This window comes from Carcharhinus amblyrhynchos, unplaced genomic scaffold, assembly GCF_965287045.1.
Source record: "Carcharhinus amblyrhynchos unplaced genomic scaffold, sCarAmb.v2.hapA chromosome_191, whole genome shotgun sequence".
Taxonomy (NCBI): domain Eukaryota; kingdom Metazoa; phylum Chordata; class Chondrichthyes; order Carcharhiniformes; family Carcharhinidae; genus Carcharhinus; species Carcharhinus amblyrhynchos.
Window position 1 is genome coordinate 314,826 of NW_027649931.1, and position 11,659 is coordinate 326,484.

At 46.0% G+C, this 11,659-nt stretch overlaps 1 non-coding gene across 1 annotated transcript; it reads left to right on the plus strand.

Annotated features, from left to right (window-relative positions):
* Nucleotides 1–9,471: 9,471 nt before the first annotated feature.
* On the plus strand, nt 9,472–9,688 carry LOC145338826 (small nucleolar RNA U3). The gene has a single exon (XR_013885893.1). It is a non-coding gene; the product is annotated as a small nucleolar RNA U3 (small nucleolar RNA).
* The last annotated feature ends 1,971 nt before the right edge of the window (nt 9,689–11,659 follow it).

The window sequence follows — 11,659 nt, forward strand, 5'->3', positions numbered from 1 at the left end:
TCACCCCAAGTTTATCAAATCTCATTTGAGGTCAACTGACCTTTGCATGGTCAATGTCCTGTCCATTACAATTTCTGTGCTGGGTGTGACAGGAAGATTCAGCCTCACATCTTTTGAAGCGTTCCTTCAACGCGATCTCAAAGCCCCCACTCCCTCCCCCAACCCTGCCAATCCCGAGGCCGTCTCAGGTTTCCTGGCCACATTGAGCACCGTGAGTTCGGCCGAGCATTACGAGAAATGTTGAGAGACTGTTTGGTCTGGCAGAACACACAGCCAAAGACTAAACAGTCTACAAAAGTTACACGCCGGAATGTTACCGTTCCCGCCCGCCAGAGGAATCAGAGCCGGCGAGAGGCAGATCATCGCAAGCTCCACTGAACTTCGAGCAGAGGATTCAGGATGAGCCAGGCTATCAACAAAAACCCACTGGCTTCAAATAAAAATCTCCAAATGTGCAGCCCTGAGTCAAAACCAGTCACAAAGCAAACGAGGCAGCAAACAACTGTAATGGAGGGCAGCAAGTGGATACTTAAAAAGCCCCAAACACAGGATGCAGCACCAAGGGCAGGAACTTGCTTTTGGTGTTGGGGAGAACATTCAACTGAAAGGTGCCAATGAAGGAATTGTGTTTCAGGAAACAGAAAAAGGACATTGAAGATCACCGAGCAAAGCTCCCAGGGCAGAATGTGCAAAATAAACCCTACAATCTTTAATATAACCCCATTTGAAGAAACTTGTGCAGAGCCCGAGAAGGGACCTGAATCATTTCCCTCAAACCAGGTACAACAGAGTTATGGGCTCCCTTTAGACAGCTGGTTTGATTTATTATTGTCACATGTATTAGTATACAGTGAAAAACATTCTTTCTTGCACGGTGTACAGACAGAACATGGAGAATGAAAGGAGAGAGTAAAGAATGTAATGTTACAGTCATAGTTGGGGTAAAGAGACAAGTCAACATAGCATTAGATAGATGAACGCAAAAGGCTGATGGAAACAGAAACAAAAGGCTGTTTTTGAGTTGGTTGGTTCATGACTGGAGCCGTTTTCCTGATGAAACAAGGTGAAGAGAGTATGTGCTGCGTACATGGAGTCCTTGATGATGCTGGCTGTGTTTATGAGGCAGTGAGGAGTTGAGACAATGTCAATGGATGGGGAGGCTGCTTTGTGTGATGGCCTGGGCTTTGCTCGTGCCTGTTTGTAGTTTCTTGCAGTTTTGGACAGAGCAGGAGTCTTACCAAAAGGTGAGACTTTAGCTTTCGGACGCACCACCAATGTTTTTTTTTCAGAGGTGGTCCAGTTTCCTGTTGGCTTCATTGAGGTGTCCATCTGCATGGTAAATGGAATCTGATAGTGAAATGTAGAAATAACCCAAAGTTCTGCGATAAACTCCTGCCTATTATTGAGACATTCCACATTGGTCTCGGATTCTGAACTTCTTTCTTTATACATTTGGAGGTGACGATCACGAGGTGTCACAGGCTCGGGGTGAGAGGGGAGAGGTATAACTCTGAGATCAGAGGGGAGAGGTATAACTCGGAGATCAGAGGGGAGAGGTATAACTCCGAGATCAGAGGGGAGAGGTATAACTCCGAGATCAGAGGGGAGAGGTATAACTCGGAGATCAGAGGGGAGAGGTATAACTCCGAGATCAGAGGGGAGAGGTATAACTCCGAGATCAGAGGGGAGAGGTATAACTCCGAGATCAGAGGGGAGAGGTATAACTCCGAGATCAGAGGGGAGAGGTATAACTCCGAGATCAGAGGGGAGAGGTATAATTGCGAGATCAGAGCGGAGAGGTATAACTCCGAGATCAGAGGGGAGAGGTATAACTCGGAGATCGGAGGGGAGAGGTATAACTCGGAGATCAGAGGGGAGAGGTATAACTCCGAGATCAGAGGGGAGAGGTATAACTCCGAGATCAGAGGGGAGAGGTATAATTGCGAGATCAGAGGGGAGAGGTATAACTCGGAGATCAGAGGGGAGAGGTATAACTCGGAGATCAGAGGGGAGAGGTATAACTCGGAGATCAGAGGGGAGAGGTATAACTCGGAGATCAGAGGGGAGAGGTATAACTCCGAGATCAGAGGGGAGAGGTATAACTCGGAGATCAGAGGGGAGAGGTATAACTCGGAGATCAGAGGGGAGAGGTATAACTCCGAGATCAGAGGGGAGAGGTATAACTCCGAGATCAGAGGGGAGAGGTATAATTCCGAGATCAGAGGGGAGAGGTATAATTCCGAGATCAGAGGGGAGAGGTATAACTAACTCCGAGATCAGAGGGGAGAGGTATAACTAACTCCGAGATCAGAGGGGAGAGGTATAACTAACTCCGAGATCAGAGGGGAGAGGTATAACTCGGAGATCAGAGGGGAGAGGTATAACTCGGAGATCAGAGGGGAGAGGTATAACTCCGAGATCAGAGGGATGTTTTTTACACAGAGGGTGCTGGGAGCCTGGAACGTGCTGCCAAGTAGGGTGGTGGAGGCAGACACACTGGCATCATTTAGGAATTACCTGGATAGACACATGAACAGGCTGGGAATGGAGCGATACAAACAAATGGTCTAGTTGGACCAATGAGCGGTGCAGGCTTGGAGGGCTGAATGGCCTGTTTTCCTGAGCTGTTCTTTGTTCTTTGTTTGTTTGTTGTTATTCGTGGATCATGGATTTGGCTGGCTAAGCCTGCATTTACTTCCCCAGCCCTAGTTGCCTTTGGGAAGGTGGTGGGGAGCTGCCTTCCTGAATCATTGCAGTCGGCCTGCTGTGTTTTTACCCACAATACCAACAGGGAGAGAATCCCAGGACTTTGACGGTGAAGAATCCATTGCTGGACATTCCAGCCCAATGTTCCTGATTCTGATCTCTCCTCTTCCTCTCAGTTAGACGCACCCCTCATTGTAAAACAAAACGACGATAGAATTCCTTTATTGTAATCCTCTGGATAATTCTCACTATGTGCCACCAACAAAGTAAGTTCGATGCCACTAAACCAATAAACCCCGTGATGGGACAATTTTAATTAAAATTGTTTTCCTGCCAAGCTGTCCAGAACTTTCCTGAATAATCTCGATGTAAAATTTGATCCTTGATCTGAGTGTAAATCTGTGGGCAATCCTCATTTAATAAAATATTGAAATAACTCCACCACATCTACTGACAGGCTCTGCATTCATTTGCATCTGTTTAGCTTTGACAGTGGTGGTCCTTTCACATTCAAAATGCTCCCTGGCCGATCCTATTTACCCCGTCTGTGCTCTTCTTAATCTACCTTTCTAATGCCTGAACCTATTCAAACACCCCCCACCAGACCCATGTTTCTGATCTGTTTCTGCTTCCTCACTGACCTCATCACAGTTCCCAACTTTTACCCATCTTTCCATCATTTTATGTAGACATTCACTTTTCAGTTCAAGTTCCGTGCCAAGTTCAGATTTTCTCCCTTCTCCCCTTTCCTGGCTGTCTCTCACTTTGTGTTCTGCCACTGCTATTTTTCTATTTCCTTTCCTCTTGCCATTCAGGCTCTTTCATTTGTAATTGAATTCCAGGCATTTCCAATGATCCCAACTGTGGCTTTCTGGCCACTTCAAATGCTAAGCTATCACTGCAATTATCTCCACTCTCCTCAATCGTTCAGCTAATGTCAACTGCAGCTCATTTGACAATTCACAAGGTCTGTTTCACTGGGTGGTACATTGGCGCTGCTGCCTCATGGAGCTAGGGACCTGGGTTCAAATCCTGGTTTGGGTCACTATTTGTGAGGATCTTGCATGTTGTCCCTGTGACTTCGTGGGTTTCCTCTGGGTGTTCTGGTTTCCTCTCATAGTCTGAAAGATGTGCTGGTTTGGTGCATTGGCCAAGCTCAGTTCTCCCTCAGTATCCCCAAACAGGTGCCAGAGGATGGTAACTAGGGGATTTTTACAGTAACTTTATGGCAGTATTAATGAAAGCCTAAATAAACTTTTTTTAACCAACTTTTGTAAACCATGACCAGTAATTTCTTCCACACCCAGAAAATATGTAGCCTCTGAAATACCCAGTATCCTACAAGGATCTCTAAACAAATCGAACTCAACACCAAAAAAGCAAATGGGAGTGCTCACCATTCTCTGTATTTGAGTCCAATAACCCAAAACTCAACAAGTGAGTTATGGATTCTAATCCTGTAACAGCCTTCAATTATTTGAGGACCAGATCAGAAACTATCAAGTATATTGCAAAGCATTTCACTCCAGGTATTATTGGATTGACCCACTTGGACAAATTTATTGAAAAATATTGTATTGAACAAGACAGCTAAAATATAACAAAAATATTAGCATGTATTTCACCAATATAAACACTTCGAAACATAACATACAATACTTCAGAAGTAGCTCTCTCTATAGTGTCAATGTAAGCAATAATTCCCCCAACATACATTCCTCTTAACACAAATAAATCAGCTCATGTGGATACTGGACTCCCAGCCTCTTAGCCGCTTTGTATATATACAGTGTGAGGTGATACATTTTGGTAGGACATACTTGAATGCGGATTACAGAGTCAATGGCAGGGTTCTGAGGAATGTGGAGGAACAGAGAGATCTTGGGGTTGATATACACGGATCTCTGAAGGTCGCCACTCAAGTGGATAGAGACGTGAAGAAGGTTTATAGTGTGTTAGCGTTTATTAACTCTGAGTTTAAGAGCTGTGGGGTTATGCTGCAACTATACTGGACCTTGGTGGGACCATATTTGGAATATTGTGTTCGGTTCTGGTCACCTCACTATAAGAAGGATGTGGAAGCATTGGAGAGAGTGCAGAGGAGATTTACCAGGATGCTGCCTGGTTTGGAGGGTAGGGCTTATGAGGAAAGGTTGAGGGAGCTGGGGCTTTTCTCTTTGGAGCGGAGGAGGATGAGAGGCGACTTAACAGAGGTTTATAAGATGATGAGGGGGATAGATAGAGTGGGCATGAAGAGACTATTTCCTCAGGTGGCTGTAGCTGTTACTAGGGGGGCATAACTATAAGGTTGATGGTGGGAGATATAGGAGGAACGTCTAAGGTAGATTCTTCACTCAGAGAGTGGTTGGGGTGTGGAATGCACTGCCTGCTGTGATAGTGGAGTCGGACACTTTAGGAATGTTCAAGCGGTTACTGGATAGGCAGATGGAGTACACCAGAATGATAGGGAGTGGGTTAGTTTGATCTTGGGATTGGACATAACTTGGCACAACATCGAGGGGCCTGTACTGTGCTGTAATGTTCTATATTCTATATTCTAAAGACACCTGTCCTCTGACTCCAATACAACCATCTTCAGGTATATTTCCTGGCAGATCCAGAGAGAAAAAGAAGCACAGAGAAATCTACCTCTCTCTAACGACCCAAACATCATTGAAATGATTTCTCTGTGTAAGTGTCTGCCCAATCATTTTGTTTTTCCTTTTATCAACCTGATAAAACCCTACTCTGAAAACACCAAGGGGAAAAGCTGTGACGTTTCAGTTTGCAGGGTGTAGTTTCCCCGCCCCTGCTCAGTTTTGCTGAGTGCCGAATAGGATACTTACATGTGGTGCTTGATTTATGCTGGATTAATGTGTTTCCTTAGATTTCCCTAGGCTTTCAGATTTGTGTTTTGATTTGTTTAATTAACAGAACCCGAGTGATATGCTAATGGGAGGAGCTAATGGGAGAAGTGGGTCTAAAGTGTTTAGGAGTAATATCGCTGGAATTGGAACTCATAGGCATGTGTTAGCATTTAAGAATTGTATCTTGCCATGCGTAAGTGTTGTTCAAATGTTCATTGTTAAGCTAATCCATTTGTCACAGTTGAGCTGTGCTATGAAATGAGGTTTGTTTTGATAAAAGCTTCCCAGAGTGTCGGGGGAGTGAAACAACCAATCCTCACACTGAGGCCAAAATGCAAAATGAAACAACAAACGTTTGGGGCTGTTACGAATTGATAATGTAGCGTTATAATCCAGTTCGGAATCTGCTCAGTGTTTAATAAAGGCCGCCTGGATGAGAAATTCTGCGATTTGAATTTGGCTGGGGTGAACATGAGGGCTGCGGTTCCCCCATTGCCAGCGGTAATTTCTCTGGCAGGTTGTGGTGGGAGATTTGCGTCCATGAGCAGGGATACGCCGGGAACACATCCACATCTCCCTGATCCGGAGAACAGTCGCCTGCCAGAGCAGGCTGGAAACAGGCGGGACGGCAGGGAAGGCATTTCAATCTTTCCTGTGTGTATTTTATATCTGTTAATGTGTTAATTATCGGGACCTTTCAGACCCTGATTGAATCTCCTACCCCAGCAGGAGGATTTCAATCTGGCAATGTTGGGACTAGCTCCCTACATTCGGGGAGCGAGCGGGACACCCCCCTGGAACGGAGGTGAGCTAACAGGGGACCCCCCCAAAGGGCAGGTGCTGGGGGCTGGTGCCCTGGGGGTGGACACCCTGGCAGTGCTGCTCCGTGCCACCAGGCACTGCACAAGGGGCAAAGTGCAATGCCAAGGGGGCACCCTGCTAATGCCCAATGAGAATTAGGCAGCGCTAAGGATTGGGGACAAAATGTGTGGGGGGGGGGCTGGGGGGGCTTCACTGCAATTGGTAGGCTTGGGGGATCCTGTTACCTCTCTGCATTGGGAGCAGTCCAGGAAGGGAGGAAGCCAGCGATTGAGGGGTGCCGGGGGTTTCCTTCGGCGGGGGGTGGCAGACGGGGGGGGGAGTTCTCTGACCACAGGTGTGGTCAGCAGGGTGTGTATCTGTGGTCAGTGAGGTGTGTATTGGGGTGAGAGGCAGAAGTCAGTGAGCAAACAGTGAGGTGGAGAGACTCTTCCCGCTCAGAAAGGACAGTAGGACTAGGGGGCACAGCCTCAAGATAAAGGGGGGGCGGTTTAGAACGGAGTTGAGGAGGAACTTCTTCACTCAAAGGGTGGTGAATCTCTGGAATTCTCTGCCCGTTGAAGTGGTGGAGGCTGCCTCGCTAAATATTTTTAAGACGCGGGTTGATGGGTTTTTGATAAGAGAGGGGATTAAGGGTTATGGGGAGAGGGCGGGAAAGTGGAACTGAGACACGACAGATCAGCCATGATCTTATTGAATGGCGGGGCAGGCGCGAAGGGCCAGATGGCCTACTCCTGCTCCTATTTCTTATGTTCTTATGTAACAGATGATGGAGCATTGCTCTCAGATTCTGATCATTTCTCCTCCTCGCTGCAGATATTGGCCACTGTTAGGGGCCGATTTTACCAAACATTCACGCCCATTTTTGGGTGCGAAATCGTGGTATATTCGGGCGCTGGGCCTGTAACGCGAGCTGCACCCGAAACCCAGCAGATTGCCCCTTTACCGACACCCGATTTGGGAGCAGATCCGGTTCCACAGCCCAGTCAGGCGGCCCAACAATTTAATTCCATGAATGAACTGCGCGCCCAACTCGATCACCAAATCCCACTTTACCTTCCTCGGATCCATTCCGGATCCACACTCTTACCAACCGGCACAACACAAACCTGAAACCGATTCCTATTCTGCAGGGGAACCCCCGAAGCCCAGCCTCCTTGAACACCCATTGCAGACCCCCTGCTAACCACCCCGGCAGACCCCCCCCCACCCCCCCACACACACACCACAATCCAAACCCCCGTCAATTAGGAGTGTTTCCCCCCCTCCATCAATTCGGAGTACTGGTGTGAGAGTGAAGACATTGTCAGCTGAGACCTTCTGGTGAGAAGTTGGGAATTGTGTGGGAGAATCCTCCAGACACAACCCCCCTCCCCTCACTCCCCTCACCCCCGCACAGCAGCAATGGCTCTCTCTCTCTCTCCAAAGGCAAGCACTCAGGTGCAAACAATCAATCCCCACTGTAGGTTAGGGGGATAGACCATGGTAAATTGTCCCTTAGTGTCCCAAAGATGTGTAGGTTAGGGGGATAGACCATGGTAAATTGTCCCTTAGTGTCCCAAAGATGTGTAGGTTAGGGGGATAGACCACGGTAAATTGTCCCTTAGTGTCCCAAGATGTGTAGGTTAGGGGGATTGACTGTGCTAAATTATCCATTAGTGTCCAAAGATGTGTAGGTTAGGGGGATAGACCATGGTAAATTGTCCCTTAGTGTCCACAGATGTGTAGGTTAGGGGGATAGACCATGGTAAATTGTCCCTTAGTGTCCACAGATGTGTAGGTTAGGGGGATAGACCACGGTAAATTGTCCCTTAGTGTCCAAAGATGTGTAGGTTAGGTGGATAGACCATGATAAATTGTCCCTTAGTGTCCCAAAGATGTGGAGGTTAGGGGGATAGACCATGGTAAATTGTCACTTACTGTCCCAAAGATGTGGAGGTTAGGGGGATAGACCACGGTAAATTGTCCCTTAGTGTCCACAGATGTGCCGGTTAGGGGGATTGGCCATGCTAAATTGCCCCTTAATGTCCAAAGATATGCAGGTTAGAATGATTATTCATGGTAAATGTGCGGTGTTAGAGTGGGGTCTGTTAGAGAGTTGGTACAGACTTGATGGGTTGAATGGCCTCCTTTTGTCCTACTGGAGCTCCTGGAGAAAACCCATGGAGACACTGGGGGAATGTGCAAACTCCACACGGTCACCCAAGACTGGAATTGAACCTGGGTCCCTGGCGTTGTGAGGCAGCAGTGCTAACTACTGTTCTAGCCAAGTCTGCCTTTTTCCTTAAGCAAGGTTTCCCTCCCACTGGTGTGAGTGACGACATTGGCAGCTGAGTCTCTGATCACAAAAATACAGAGAAGTAAAAGTGCGAGGCTAACCTGGAATGTGCTGGAATATAACCAAGAGGTGATAAAGACAGGAAAGAGTGTTTCTGTGGCAGATAAACTAAGGCAGGGACTGAGGAGGGAGATGTTACACTCTTTGTAATGACCATTTTGAAATGTCTGTTATGTCCCTTTGAATGTTTTGAAGCACTCAGAGTGCAACATGATCTGTGCAGAAAACCTGAATATTATTGCACTCAATGTATGTCCATTTTCGAATGTTTGTGATGTCTTTTCAGATATTTGAGGAATAAAGTCTATTTCTGTAAAACAATGAGAGATGTTACGGAGGTGGGAAAAGGCTGTCTCACTTATGATCCAGAGATGTGGTTGGAAACTCATCTCAGGGTCATATATAACACCAAGTTTACAGTCTGATTCACACTGACAGGGAGTTAGTTGCTGTGTTTTATGAAGAGTTAGACAATGATACAGTCTGTGTGTTCTGAGTGACACATATGTTAACTTTTGATAGTGGATTGAATATATTATGGAAATGAGAGTTTACAAATCTGATGGTTTCAATGTTCCATTTGGAAAAATAATCTGTTTTTGTATATTTAATTTGGTGTATAATTGTAGAGGAATTAATTAGCAAAAATGTAAATAACAGAATCGATAAATGAGAGATGCAGCCCGTGAGTGTGATGTGTATCTGTGGTATTGGCAGCTGAGTTTCTGTGTGTTTGTCAGTGAGATTATACTCTTAGGAATCATTTCTATAGTGTTTTCCTAGAGAAATGTGTTTCTAAAGTGTGTGGTTTCACAATCCATGAGGAGGATTTCTAGTGTTCTCTTCTGAGCAGGAAGCTGGCACCGAGTGTTACTTTCAGTAACTGCTCAGTGTCATTGATGAGTGTTCCTTCTCTCTCTTGTAGAGAGGTGGAGGAAGGGAACACATTCTGAGTGGATTGTTTATAAAATTAACAAAAGGAGAAGTTTGATTTGGAATTGTGTGTATGAGATACTACAATGCAGAAAGAGTTGTGTCTGTGCTTCTTCTGAAACACGTGTCCCTTTTAATTGTGTTTTCCCACAGCTTGTATGCTGAGGTCTTTCAAATAGTTATCTTAATTCTTAAGTGTAGAAGGTTCTGATTTGATTTGATTTATTGTTGTCACATGTACTAGTATACAGTGAAAAGTATTGTTTCTTGTCCATTATACAGACAAAGCATACTGTTCATAGAGAAGAAAACCAGAGTGCAGAATGTAGTGTTACAGTTATAGCGAGGGTGTCGAGAAAGATCAACTTAGTGCAAGGTAGGTCCATTCAAAAGTCTGACAGCAGCAGGGAAAAAGCTGTTCTTGAGTCGGTCGGTACGTGACCTCAGACTTTTGTATCTTTTTCCCCGACAGAAGATGGAAGAGAGAATGTCCAGAGTCATTGGGTCCTTAAATAGTATTATACAGTGAAGAATATTGTTTCCTGTGTGTTATAGAGACAAAGCATACCGCTCATAGAAAGGAAAGGAGAGGTTACAGAATGTAGTGTTACAATCACAACTAGCATGTAAAGAAAGATCAACTTAATATGAGGGAGGTCCATTGTGTGTGACTTCAGACTTTTGTATCTTTTTCCCAACGGAACAAGGTGGAAGAGAGAATGTCCAGGGTGTATGTTGTCCTTGATTATCCCGGCTGCTTTTCTGAAGCAGCGGGAAGAGTAGACAGAGTTAATGGATGGGAGGCTGGTTTGCAGAATGGACTGAGCTACATTCACAACTCTTTGTAAATCCTCGCGGTTTTGGACAGAGCAGGAGCCCAGACCAAGCTGTGATACAACCAGAAAGGATGCTTTCTACGGTGCACCTGTAAAAGCTGGTGAGAGTCATAGCGGACATGGCAAATTTCCTTCGCCTCCTGAGAAAGTAGAGGCATTGGTGGGGTTTCTTAACCATGGCATTGGTGTGAAGCGACTGGATAGTGAAAATGTATTTCCTCTAATCCTCTCTACATTTCCTGCTACTTACCCTAAATCTATGCCCCCTGGTTATTAACCTCGTTTACTAAAGGGAAAAGTTCCTTCCTGCCCACCCAATCGATGTTCCTCAGACTTTTGTACACCTTAATCTTGTCGACTATAACCACTCAACCATGGATCCCAAACACAATAGCAGCACGGTGGTTAGCACTGATCACAGTTTGATTCCCACCACTGTTAACCAGGATTTCCATTCTGTGTACCCACTGCCACCAAGACACCAACAGTATGTGTCACACGCAGTAGACCCCACTAGCACAGATAGACTGAAAATGAAGGCCAGAGTTCACATTTTCAACATCCCCCAACAAAACTTTACAGACAAACCACTCAGACTCTGTTCTCTCCCTCCATCTCTCTACAAGAGAGAGAAGGAACACTCATCGATGACACTGTTATCTATCACCCCCTCTGCCTCCCGAATGATCCAAAGGTCATCCAGGTCCAGCTCCAATTCCCTCAGGCGGTGTTTGAGGAGCTGGAGGTGGGTGCACCTCCCGCAGGTGAAGTCAGCAGGGTCACTAATGGAGTCCCTCACCTCCACATCCTGCTGGAGGAGCAGTGAACTGCCCAAAGTGCCATCCGCTCCACCCAAACTCACAACAAGATAAGTTGAAGTAGAAAAAGGAAGAAGAAAGGAAAAGCTTATCTTTTCCCAGCACCGAGTGTTTGTTTTAGGTTAGAGGAGGAGGGAGGCTGGGAGACAGTCCGTGTTCAGTGTCTCGGGTTTCCTCACTGTTCAGATTTATTGGTTAAAACACAATTACCCAGGTCTCCCCAAGACCGATTTCCGGCTGCTCTGAAACAAAAGCTCGAAAAAAGTAAGTTAAAAATCAAAAACTCAGCTTACCATCCAGCTCTCCTCTCCAAAATCACTCCCCTCTCTGCCGGTTCCTCAG